Raw genomic sequence first — 13,174 nt, 5'->3', positions numbered from 1 at the left:
AGCTGAATGCACATTTCAGCACAACCAAAGTTCTGCTATAATAAGCAGCACAGGCGTGTCTGGAGAGGATTTTAATTGGGACTACAAACGATGTGCACGATCGTGGTAAGAGGTTTCATGCTGGCTGTTCTCCAAGGTGCGACACAGAGAAACACCACTAACCTCAAAGACACCTGCTGCTTTGTAATGAGATGAGAGACGATGTGGACGGACTACTGTAAATATTTGAAAAGGAGAAACAATGCAAGGAAAGAATCGTATCCGTTTCCCTTTACATTCTTAGAAAAAAACCGATTTTTCTTTTGGGATGATTTAAAAAGAAAATGACATTTCTGGATTTTTTTTTTTTTTTTTTTTTTTACTTTTCTTTCTGAGACAGGGTCTTGGCTCTGTCGCCAAGACTGGAGGACAGTGGAGCAATCGCAGCTCACTGCAGCCTTAAGTGATCTTCCCACCTCAGCCTCCAGAGTAGCAGGGACCACAGGCACGCACCACCACACTCAGCTCACTTTTCTGTTACACAGATGGGGTCTTGCTATGTTGTCCAGGCTGGTCTTGAACCCCTTGGCCTCAAGTGATCCTCCTGCCTTGACCTCCCAAAGATTTCGCCTGAGCGACCGTGTCTTATCGGAAAATAGACATCAGAGCAAATGCATTTCTATAAGATTTTCTACCTCTTTTCACTGGGGAAACAGGTAACTTGCCTCCAAGGGTCAAGACAAAGCCGTTACTGCAGACAAGAGCGCTGTGCATTCCGGGAACCGCTACACCATGAGGCGCGGCCGTGCACGCTGGATGCAGGAGTAACACACGAGGCTAGCACAGGCCGATGCTGGCCCTCTCCAGAAGCAGGCCTATCCTTCCTCCTCTCCTCAGCCCCCTCTCCCTTCAGGCCTCAGTGGCTGCTGACAGGGGAGAGGCCACAACTAGAGGAGGCTCTCAACTGCACCAGGGACAGGAGCCCCGGACGCTGGGGACTCAACTGCTGCCCTCCGCGCCCACCTCCTTCTGGTCCAGCCTTCTCAGGAGCCAGGCGTGGCCACTTGGACCCTCTTTCCCTTCTGTGACTCCTACAAAAACCAGTCCAGCGAGCCCAGGCTGCCTCACACCCGGCACAGGCCCCCTCCATCACCTTATCCAAGCTCCTGGGGCCAGAAGAGTCTTGCAATATTTCACTTTCCAGTTGAGCATCCCCAGCCTGAAATCCAAAGTGCTCCGAAGAGCATTTCCTTCGAGTGTCATGAGGAAGGTCGGAATGCTTCAGGTTTCGGAGCATTTTGGAGTAGGGACTCTCAACCTTAATTTAAACCTCTTCAAGGAAGCCACACACTGAAGCCCCCGATGTCCACCCTACACAATCCCAGCACACCCTCTGAAGTCCTCAGCAACAGATTTTCTTTCTTCAAAAATAACCACAAGTCACAAACTCACACGCAATCACAGAAGGGGGCTGTGGACACCCGCACAGACGATGAAATTTAACTGCCACATTTTTACCTGGGTAATTTAAAGTCATTCCTCAAAACACACCTGTTTTACTGAGTTGCATTTTAAGGTAAACACACACAAATCATTTCAGGGAAACAAACGTCACTTTGGGCTATGTGTGGATTCTTGACTCCCGTGAATAACTCAGCGTTCACCCTCACTTTCGGATAAGGGAGAAGATGCAAAGAAATCTGCTAAAACAAAGACATGAAAACACGTTTAAGAAGGGTTTGGGCTGGGCGCGATGGCTCAAGCCTGTAATCCCAGCACTTTGGGAGGCCGAGACGGGCGGATCACTAGGTCAGGAGATCGAGACCATCCTGGCTAACACGGTGAAACCCCGTCTCTACTAAAAACTACAAAAAACTAGCCGGGCGAGGTGGCGGCGCCTGTAGTCCCAGCTACCCGGGAGGCTGAGGCAGGAGAATGGCGTGAACCCGGGAGGCGGAGCTTGCAGTGAGCTGAGATTCGGCCACAGCACTCCAGCCTGGGTGACAGAGCGAGACTCCCTCTCAAAAAAAAAAAAAAAAAAAGGGTTTGAAAGGTTCCTCCTGTCCCCCTGGAGGGGAGACGAGGACGCCTGGAAAGCTCACAGGGGACAGGAGCACAGCCTCCTCAGTGTGCCATGGACACTGCCTCGCCAAGGGGAGAGGATGATGCCTGGAAGGCTCACGGGGGTGGGAGCACAGCCTCCTCAGTGCTTTCTACACTCAGCAGCTTCAGAAATTCCATAGAAGCAGAACACATGAGAACTGAGACTGGAACACCCCCAAAGAAAGGGGACGAGGGGTCAAAAAAAGCATTCGATCATTACCAAGGAGCGCGGGCATGAAGCCGATTCAAAGACCGTGTGAGAAGTCACTCATAGGCGTTTCAGAAAATAAGGGTAGCCCGAGATTGCTGGATCAGCTCAAACAGGCTGCCGTCCCTCAGGCCATGAAGTCTCTTAGTTGAGCCTCTCAGTGAGCAGAAGTCACTCGCATCTCTGCCAGAGAAAGTACTACAAGCCGACACATAACCTCATGAAACCTGGGCTTCAGCCCGTCACAACAGTGAGTCTGACACGGTACATCCCTCCAGATGGCTAAAGACCCCAGGGGTTCATCAGACAACCTCGAAGGGCTGTGTCTGTCCAGCCCCTTTTCCAAGTTCTAGATGATTTTTCCTGATGTACTATAAGCAGCATGTTCCAGTAGAAACGTCATTAACTGGCTGGGGATCCTCTTAATTTTGAAATTAGAAACACACTTGGCCAGGCACGGTGGCTCATGCCTGTGATCTCAGTACTTTGGGAGGCTGAGGCAGCTGGACTGCTTCAGTCCAGGAGTTCGAGTCCAGCCTGGGCAACATTGCAAAATTCCAACTCTACAAAAAATACAAAAGTAAGTCAGGCATGGGGACATGTGGGACATGTGCCTGTGGGTCCTGGCTACTCAGGAGACTGAGGCAGGAGGATCGCTTGAGCCTGGGAGGTGAGGCTGTAGTAAGCTGTGCTCACACCACTGCCTGGGCAACAAAAGGTTTTTTTTTTTGCCTGTCTCAAAAAAACCAAAGAGAAAAAGAATTATATACCTGACTCGGCCAAAATAAAAGAGGCCTTGTGGAACGACCTGAAACACATCTGCAAATTCTGGCAGGGTCTCCCCTGGCTTGATTTATGGTCTCGGAAGTCACCTTCCGAGACTAGATCTTACAGTACAACTTCCCTTCGCGGGACGGAACACTGGCCTTGGAGCCTGGGACACCCTGGGGCAGTGCCACCATCCCGAGGCCGCCATGGTACAAGGAGGCCCTACCATCATGAAGCCTGGGACGTCCGTCAGAGCAGTGCCACCCACCTGAGGTCGCCATGCCAGGGGAGCCTGGACATCATGAAGCCTGGGACGTCCGTCAGAGCAGTGCCACCCACCTGAGGTCGCCATGCCAGGGGAGCCTGGACATCATGAAGCCTGGGACGTCCGTCAGAGCAGTGCCACCAACCCGAGGCTGCTGTGACACACGGGGGCCCTGGTGCCACTGAGAGGCTGCAGAGCAGGTCCAAGCCCAGGCCAGGAGTGAAGAGGCCTCACATCCTTTCCATCCCTCCAGCTGAGTCCACAGACGTCTTGGAGCAGAAATGCATCAGCCTCAATGTCCACGGGTAAGTTTTTGGACACAGAATCTGGAAGCATAAAAGATGGTCCTGGGCTGGTTGGTTGCCGGCTCAGACCTGTCCTCTTTCCACACAAAACCTGGCTCACACCATGCAGCGTCTAAGTCCTGGAAGACCTGCTGAACACAAGTGCAGTTACAAAGCGGAGAAACTGGAGGGGGCCAGGCTCTGCTCCAGTGGCACCAGCATTTCTCAGGAAGACCCCGGGCATTACAGGGTCCAGGACACGGGCTTCTTAGGATTCAGGGCATGGAACAAGAACCCATTCCCCGGTCCTGTTGAATGTGAATTGGCTAAGGGCCGATTCCCTCCCTCGGAGGACTGAGCACCGAGGGATTACCCATACCAAGGTAATAACAAGCCCATTACCAGCAGGAGGCTGGTGATGAAGATGTGAGGACCAGTTGAGCACGAGGGATTCTGACAGATCATCCCTGGCACCGAGCAAGGGGCGGACAGTACCCCCTGTTCCTGATGCATCAGCCCTGGCACTGAGCGAGGGATGGCAGCACGGCCTGTGCCCCTGTAGATGCAGAGGGATGTGAGGGGGGCGCAGGCTGGGCTTTGAGGTTAACTCAACCACCTGCGCTTGCACTTCCATTCCACAGGCAGCATTAGGGCTCACCTTGCCCCCAGGCTGCACTTTTCTCTGCTTATGAGTCGTGCTCGCTTTACATGGACAGGTATAGCTGTAATAACGGTTCCCTGATTATTTCGCTGCCTACATGAAGGGCTTTCAGAATTCACTTCCATCCTTAGGAAACGGGGCCAACATCAGGCTGTCTCTCTTAAGATGCCATGTCTCATATGGGGAAAAAAAATCAAGAGAAATCAAATGAAGGCCACAAAATACATCAGTTTCAACACTAAAATTTAATAGTACGCTTTAAATTGAAGATGAGTTATGTCACATTTCCAAACCTCTGAAAGCACGGTTACTGGGAGGGAATGGTTTGCAACACACAAAGGCAGCTCTGTAGAAGGGCCCAGGCTGGATGAAGGCTCAAACGTCAGTGCAAGGAGAAAGTCTGAATAAACTCTCTCCTGCCCTGCTGCTGTCCTCTTCCAAAACACACTGGTTATCTGTCAGTTTAGAACAAGGCCTAGGGAGGTGGGAGGCAGGCCTGGGAGGGTCACCTAGCATCCAAGCTCCTCACCCACACAACCGGAACAGGCTGAGCTGAGCAGCACACACAAACATGACTAATTCTCCCCAGAAAGAAGACGGAAGGCAGCACACTGCCACGCCAGGCGCCCTGCAGACGAGAAGATGGAGGGGAGAAAGAGGGACCTTTAATCTTGCTTGCATGGTGGAGGGAGGGGAATAATGCCACTCACTTGAGTGTTGCACAATTCTTTCTAGCACTGAGTGGCAGAAAACAAAGATTATAGATGCTTCCTCAAATAAATGTTTCTGAAGAACTGAACATCAATTGCGTTCAGGAAATAGCATTCTGAATGCCTCAAGTGCTTCTGTTTTCAATAATCCCAGAGGAATTCTATAAACCCGGGAATCAGTCTCACCGAACCCCAGGATCACGGCCCAGGAGACGTGGGCACACACATCCTGAAGCTCCAATGCTCAACTCAAGTGGGGCGAGTGAAAATCATCCTGGGTATAATTGACACGGACACAGGAAGGTGGCTGAGCCCCAAACCCCTAAACCAGGAAGACCAGCGTCCTTCAGGGGCCTCACCTCTGTCCTTTCCCAGCCTCTGGGAACCACCACTCTACTCTCTACTGACACAAACGCCCCTCCAAGGTACAACACCAGGAAGATCATCATTTAAAACTGAGGAACGTGGCAGAACAAAGCTGTCAGGAGATTTTCATCACCAACACCACTAGTTACATGACCCAAAGATGATTAAAATCCCAGACCCTTAAGGACTGAATGTCATCTATACTTACATGCATTTAATCACCATATTGGGGGTTATTCCTTTGTTTTGCTGCAAATATATCCAACTGCTGTAAAAGGAAAAGGCAATTTGTTAACCAAGCTTCTTGGAGTGTCTCAACAGGCCTCGAGGTAGGATAAAAGGCAGGACTTCCTGGCAGAAACGCTCAGCTCTGAGGTCAGGTGGAGTTCTTGAGCACCAACCAAGGCAAAATAAGGTCGAAGACCACACCACACTTTCCTCAATCACATCTTCATTCCACGTTTCCTTCTATTTCTCACGACTACACTGGGAGAAATTGCACTGAAAGAAAATGGAAACACACACATACATAGGAGACCCTGCAGATGCTGAGAATGGGTGCAGCTGTCACAGTCCGAATGTCCTTTCGGGGCCATCTGACCTGGCTGGGATCCAAGTATCCAAGTGCAGGATTGTATGTCAGACCCGTGAAGCCAGGATTACAGCCACTGAATGGCAGTTTTCCATCCCACGGCAACCGGCCTTGCTAGGGGCTTCCTCGGGAACCACCGACTTCACACCACCACCCCTCAACTACTTCAACTAGCCTACATCATGGCAGAGGCCTCTCCAGGCAGACCAGCCCTGCCCTAGTCCTGCTTCATGGCAAATCCTCCAGGCAAACGTCCTTGGCCTCCTCCAGGAGGCTGTGCTCAGAAGGTGCCCTCATTTACTTCTGTGGCTCTGAGACATTTAACTAGAGCCCGACACACTTCTTCCTGTTCACATAATGTTGAGTTAACAGATTTTTATGAGTCAATTTTCACTGGGAAAAACACCATTTCAGGAGCTCCAATGACCACAATGAAAATGTTTTTACCTCCCCTTACGTGACCTCGGCAACGCCAGGTCCAGGAAACGTTCTGGATCTCAGATAATGGCTTATCCACTCATAGTAAGTCTTGGTCTTGTTTCACAAGCTATCAAATGCTGCCCAGAAGCAGGAAAAACCCCACAACGTGGCAGGGAGGGGCGACCAGCGTGAGTTCTAAGGCCAGACCACCCGGGTCTGCTGACAGCGTGGCGAGGGGCACACAGTGCAGGGTCTAAGGCCAGACCGCCCGGGTCCCGCTGACAGTGTGGCTTCAGGAGTTTCCTAAACCCTCTGCTCTCCAAGGTTCATGTCAGAAAAATTGCAGTGATAACCGTATCCACCTCGTTTAAATATATACATATATATATACACACACATATATATATACACACACCCCAAACCTACAGCCCTATAAAGGTCATTAATCCTAGTTATCCTCAAGGCATTGAGCCATCAATAATGAGCCATCCCCCTTGCTGCTGACCTGCCTCAGCCCCACCCTCCGGAAACCCCGCATCCACACCAGCTACACAGGATGAGGCCGGGGAAGGAGCAGGACTGTGTCTTGGGAACTTAAACTCTGGAAGCTGAGTTAAATCAGTGCCGCTCAAATCTTGTCACCAACCTCTTGTTAAATTGGGAGATTCCATCTCTGGGGATCTTGAAGGAACTCGAGGCTCTACATTGAGTGAGGTGAGCATTCGTGCTGCAATGAGACGGCAGGGAAAGCAACCGAATCTGGGGTCGCAGCTGCCTGAGGCTTGGGTCCCACCGGGAAAGTGGCACCAAGGCCCTGACAGTGGCGGAGGTCCCAGGAGGCAAGTCCTGGCGCAGAGACTCATGGACCCAAAGATTGCCCCAGGGCCAGGAGGGGCTGCTGCGCTGACAGCCACGAGGCAGGCAGCCTTCGAGCTCCTCCAGCTGCCATCCTGCAGGCAGGGAGGACAGTGCCCAGACCACCCCGGGGCTCCCCCAGCCTGCCAGGCTGGTACTCTTACTCCAGCCACTGACAAGAGTCCCCATGTTCCAAGCTAGGTTGCAACAGCGCCTCAGGCCTCGGGGCACATGCACCCCCCTGCAGGGCAACTCCTACCCAACACCTGGGGATGGCTATTCCCACACATCCCCAACTCACAGCAGAACTTAAAAATGAAAGTCGGAAGATACAGCCAGGAAACCAATGCTCAAGAAGCAACTCCAGGGTGACTCTTCCTGGAGCTATTGCTACTGAACATCTTTAAAAACATTTCCAGGGTGACTTCCTAGAGCTATTGTTGTTGAAAATCTTTAAAATTCTTCATTCCAAAATTAGCTTTTATTACACTGTCTTCCCTATTCTACCAAGACTCTAGAAAACAAAACCACTACAAATTCCAATTCTATCTTATAGCAAGTTAGAAATACACGTTTCCTCAAAGGATTCTACGTGTTTCCTTGGCAATATCCTTTCCATGCCCCATACTACTGCCCGCAACAGGGAAGGCTTTTCCAACCCAACCCATCCCAACCCAACCCAACCAAACCAAACCTAACCCAAGGGCCCTGAGACAGGCCCCTAACAAATCGTCTGCAAACTCCTGAGACAGGCTTGCCCTAACAAATCATCTGCAAACTCCATCTTCCATTAAAAACAGTACTGAAAATGAGCATATTACCACTTTTTAAAAATTACTGTAAAGTGGACAGTGCTCAGTTCTGTGAATTTCGGCACAAATATTCCCATAATCATCATCACACAAGCAGAACAGTCCAACAGCCCCAAACCCACTCACGGGGCCTCATAAGCATACCCTCCCATTCCCAGCAACCACCCTGTGTTCTCCCATCCCCCGGGTCTGTCTTTTGCGAGTGTTGTGGCAAAACACTCGCAAAATCACGATTTCCTGGGCATCGTGCTTGCAGGTGCACCTGGGGTGTCCTGTGATCAACAGCCAGGCCTCAGGGCTGCTGGGTATTTATTATTCCACGTATGGCTGTGGCACATTGTAACCTGTTTTGGGCAACTATAGACAGCTCTATTAACATCTGGGCACAGTTTTTCTTAAACATCAGCTTCTGTTTCTCTACGGTAAATACCCAGGATTGGGGTCACCGGGCCCCACGTTTGTGTGAGTTCAGTTTTGTAAGAAACCGCCAAGCTGTCTGCACCGTGCTGAACCCCAGCATCGCACAGGAGTCCCGACTGCCTGTCCTCACCAGCACCTGGGGCTGTCGGAAGACCTTAGTCAGGCGTTCCAGCAGGGGTGTGAACAAATTCATGACAGCTTCGGTGCACATCTCGCTGCAACCAGCCACGCTAAAGGTCATTTCAGATGCTTTCGGGCCATCCTCCCGTCCTTCTCAGCGAAGCATCTGTTCAGGTCTCTTCTGCTTTTAAGTCCGGTGGTTTGTTCTCTGTCGTGAGCCTTTGCATTCTGGATACGAGTCCTTTGCCAGCTGCATGGTTCATAGACATCTTCTCCCCATCTATCGAAAATGTGTCTCTTCAATTCCCTAGGGGTGTCTTTTATATCAGAAGTTTAATTTTGATGAGTCTTACCTACTTGTTTTCTTCCTTGATTATGGATCATGGTATGGCTAAGAGCTCTCACCCTAGGTCTCGACAATTTCCGTTTCTTCTACAGGTTTTGTACTTTGCTCTTTTACATTCAGGGCTATGGTCCACCTTAATTTTCATACAGGAATTTCTCCCTGTTTTCACTCTTTTGCATACGGCTGTCCCATAATTCCAGCACCATTTGTTGAAAAGACTCAAATTCCACTGAACTGCTTTTGCGTCTTTGGATCTGTTCTGGACTCCACTCTGCCAGCTGACCCGTGTGTCCATCCTGAGCATAATTTATGACTTTAGTGGCGTCTCTGTGAAAAAAGGAATTCTGTCTGGAAGGAAAAACCACATTAGAAATGCTCTAAATAAGATTCTTCCTGTTGTCAGGAGAGCAAAGCCACTGCCCTAAGCAGAGGTGAGGCCTCAACAGCTCCCAGGCACAACCTTAACACACAATGGGGAAGGCAATTCATTTCAAGGGCCTCAACGTGAGACCAGCATAGCCGTGAAAACTGCAATAATTTCTCAACAGAATGAAATTCATAAAGAACTGCTGAGAAGCGTGTGATAAGTTACATAAATCACTGTTCCTTAAATTCTGACGGTTGACTAGAACAGAAATAGCTTCATGGTACAGTTCAAACAGGAGAAAGGTAGGTAGGGGTGCTTCCCACACCACACAGGGCCTGCAGGAAAGGGACACTCTTCCTCTAAACGGGAGAGCCTGGGAGGGATGTGATAAACCATGGTGAGAGGCACGGAACTGTGCAAGCCAGAGTCGCGGCCTTTGCCCCACCACGGAGCCTGTGTCCATGAACGACAAGGCTCGAATGTCAGGCTGGAGCAACCGAGGCAGTTATCAGGGGACAAGAAAACGAGCGCACGGTGAAGGCAAAGGTCTGAAATTGCGCAGCAACTTCGAGTCAAGTGGGACAAACGGACTCTAAATACAGGTTCCAAAAACCACCAGAGAGCTGTTCCTCGGCTCTGGAAAGGCTAAGTGACTAATGCCCACACTAAGCATCTGCTCCCAGAGACGACCCCAGTGACCTAAGGCCCAGCTCCTCCGAACCCGCGCCGAACCTCAGTGAGGAACTTTGTTGGTATCTTACGGCACGTTGACATGTTCCCTTAAAATCTGGTATTTCATCAACAATGCAGGCAACAGCTTTGACTCATACACATTTCGATTAAACAAGATAATTTACACCCTGACCATGCCAGGTAAGAGGTTTACTACAATCTTTAAACAGAACCAGAGGCTGCAGTCTGCTCCTACACAACACCTTGTCTCTACAAGTTTCCATGTCTTCACTTGCCTAGTGCTAGAAAGCAGATTAAAACCAGAAGTAAGCCAGAAACACTATTGAGTGAGACTCAAATATCTTGCAGTCATCATCGTGATGAGATGTTTATTAAACAGAAATGTTCTCCCCTGTAGAAAACAGCACACATCAACACGCACCGATAACTGTCGCCAGCATTCCAGATCATCTTCCCTTCCATGGCCACAGTGCAGGGCAATGGACCACGCACACCTGCAGACCCACGGAAAGCGGGATGACACGGCCGATTCTTATAGCGATCAGGCCAGGGTGCACTCAAAGTGCATCTCTTTCCAGAGGGCCGGCATGGAAAGTTACACATTTATTCCACGAGTGAATGGCACTGCACCAAACATTTCTGTAAGATTCTCTAAGTAAGCTTTTCCTTCTGCCTAAAATGGCCCGACACAAATTGAAAAAGCTCTTGGAGCTGCCAAAGACTTCAGTATCCCCTTAACTACTGTCATGCACATCCGTGTGAAGAGACCACCAAACAGGCTTTGTGAGCACAACATGGCTGTTTATTTCACCTGGGTGCAGGCGGGCTGAGTCCAAAAAGAGTCAGCGAAGGGAGGTAAGTGTGGCGCCGTTTTATAGGATTTGGATAGGTAAAGGAATATTACAGTCAAAGGGGGGTTGTTCTCTGGCAGGCAGGAGTGCGGGTCACAAGGTGCTCAGTGGGGGAGCTTTTTGAGCCAGGATGAGCCTGGAAAAGGAATTTCACACACACAAAAATCATCGCTTAAGGCAAGGACTGGCCATTTTCACTTATTTCTGGTAGAACGTTATCAGTTAAGTCGAGGCAGGGGATTTCCACTTTTGTGATTCTTCAGTTACTTCAGGCCACCTGGGCGTATATACGTGCAAGTCACAGGGGACGCGATGGCTTGGCTTGGGCTCAGAGGCCTGACAACTCTAGTCTTTACTTTTAAGGTGTGGGGTAAGATCATAAAATCCCCAGCTAAGCTCCTGATGCTGTGTGTGGCATCCAGCAACAGCACGTTCCATTCCTGGATTACATTTGACTCAAGAGTCCACAGTGAGAACGATTTCTGGTGAATGAAACACCAGGCAGGAGGGTGATTCCGCTGGGCAGCTCTTCACACACAGCCCAGGAGCTGAGGGGAGAGGAAGACACCCACGCGCGTCCACCGTGCTCACGGCCCCTTCGAATGCCCCCCACTCCTAGAGGCCCGGACCCAAGGGAAATCTGACCTGAAAATGGGCAAACCCTCACTTTGGCAGAGGGACAGGGACTCGGGGCCACAACTTGACCTCAGAGCAACACAAGTGCAGACACAGCACTCCAGGACACCCTCCCCACCCAAATTCAAGGAGGAAAACCAACACCCCACCCCCTTGCGGAAACCCCCAGCTGCTGGAGCAGACACCTGCCGGCGTGTGCAGCCTCTCCCGTCCCACGTTCCGGGCTCAGCACCTGTGCCTCAGCCCTGGCACTGCTCGCCACACCCACAGGTGTGCCAGGAGGGACAGGTCCTAAGGTCTCTACTGCACCAAAGCCTGCAAGGCAAAGGGCCACTCCCTCCAGCAGGAGTCCAGAAGCACAGACTGCACCAGCGACAAGGCGTGAGAATTCTCCCCTCGGTCTCCGAGTCTCCAGTCTGTTGCCCGCCAGGATGTTCTGCCAACGGCGAGGCCCAAGCTGGGCGGCACATTGGTTCTCACCATTTCCCTTCTCAAGATCAATACTGCAAACATATCCAATTCATCCTGTCACTAAAAATGAAATAATCCGCCATCTCCATCACAGATGATGCAATCAGGTTTCCATTACCGGGTTTGTTTTGTTTTGTTTTTTCTATTTTGAGATGGAGTTTCTGCTCTGTCGCCCAGGGTGGAGTGCAGTGGTGAGATCTCGGCTCACTGCAACCTCTGCCTCCCGGGTACAAGTGATTCTCCTGCCTCAGCCTCCCAAGTAGCTGGGATTACAGGTGCCTGCCACCATGCCCGGCTAATTCTCATCTTTTCAGTACAGACGGGGTTTCACCATGTTAACCAGGCTGGTCTCGAACTCCTAACCTCAGGGGATCCACCTGCCTCCTCCTCTCAAAGTGCTGGAATTACAGGCGTAAGCCACCACTCCCGACCATTACTGGTGTCATTTCTAAGCAACTCTCTCACACCCACTCCCATTTTTTTTTTTTTTTAAAGAACTAGCTTTATGCCTATATTTTTTCCAAGAGAACCAGTTACCCATTTGAAGTACAAATAAGACACCATGGTTAAAAACCCAAAATGCCCATTTGCACAGAAGTCTCCAAATACCCAGTCGATTTAAGCCTTGAGAATAAGATCAAGCCGTTGGCTGAATACAACTTCCCTTTCCATCTGTCTGCCTGTGAGTTAGACACAAGGACGAAGCCACGAGCTGGGGACATAAAGGCAGGAACCACCAAGGTTGCCGAGACTCCCAGTAAAAGCTGGAAGGACCAACACAAAGGCACCACACCCTGCACGCCCTCCTCTCCTTCCTTTCCAGAATTTCCAGAGGATGAAACAGGGATCTCCTCAGACGTCCCACGGTGTAGGCGGCCAGAGGGGAAGGCGGTGGCAGCCTGAATGAGGCGACCGGGAAATCACATTCCACAAACAGAAATTCTCCATGTGCTTTACATCCTCTGTCTCTGAAGAACTATGCCAGTCTAACAGTCGCTAGGAACCGCATTCAAGTGTCATTTCCCATTTCAAGCAAGAAAACAGTGGTGGGGCATGAGGGAAAACATAGCCATGTGTTCTGGGCTATTAATAAGCTTTTTTTTTTTCTGTTATAAATGTATTTTACATTCTCAGATTTCTGTATAATGATATGCTTCCTAATTAGCAGACATAGTAATAAAAAGTGAATTCCAAGTGTAAGATCGGAGGACCCGTTCACATGGCTTCAGGTTCTGCTACTGTGTTTC

The 13,174-nt window shown here is 50.3% G+C and overlaps 1 long non-coding RNA gene across 1 annotated transcript; it reads right to left on the bottom strand.

The window, feature by feature from the left end:
- Positions 1-337: 337 nt before the first annotated feature.
- LOC117091438 lies at positions 338-10,635 on the bottom strand. The gene is made up of 2 exons (XR_004440426.1): positions 10,605-10,635; positions 338-658 (listed from the first exon to the last, which is right to left on the bottom strand). It is a non-coding gene; the product is annotated as an uncharacterized LOC117091438 (long non-coding RNA).
- Between the last annotated feature and the right edge of the window lie 2,539 nt (positions 10,636-13,174).

This window comes from Trachypithecus francoisi, unplaced genomic scaffold (assembly GCF_009764315.1).
Source record: "Trachypithecus francoisi isolate TF-2019V2 unplaced genomic scaffold, Tfra_2.0 Contig01240, whole genome shotgun sequence".
Lineage (NCBI taxonomy): Eukaryota > Metazoa > Chordata > Mammalia > Primates > Cercopithecidae > Trachypithecus > Trachypithecus francoisi.
Note: the sequence above shows the minus strand (reverse complement) of the source record. Positions and strands in the feature narration are given on the sequence as shown.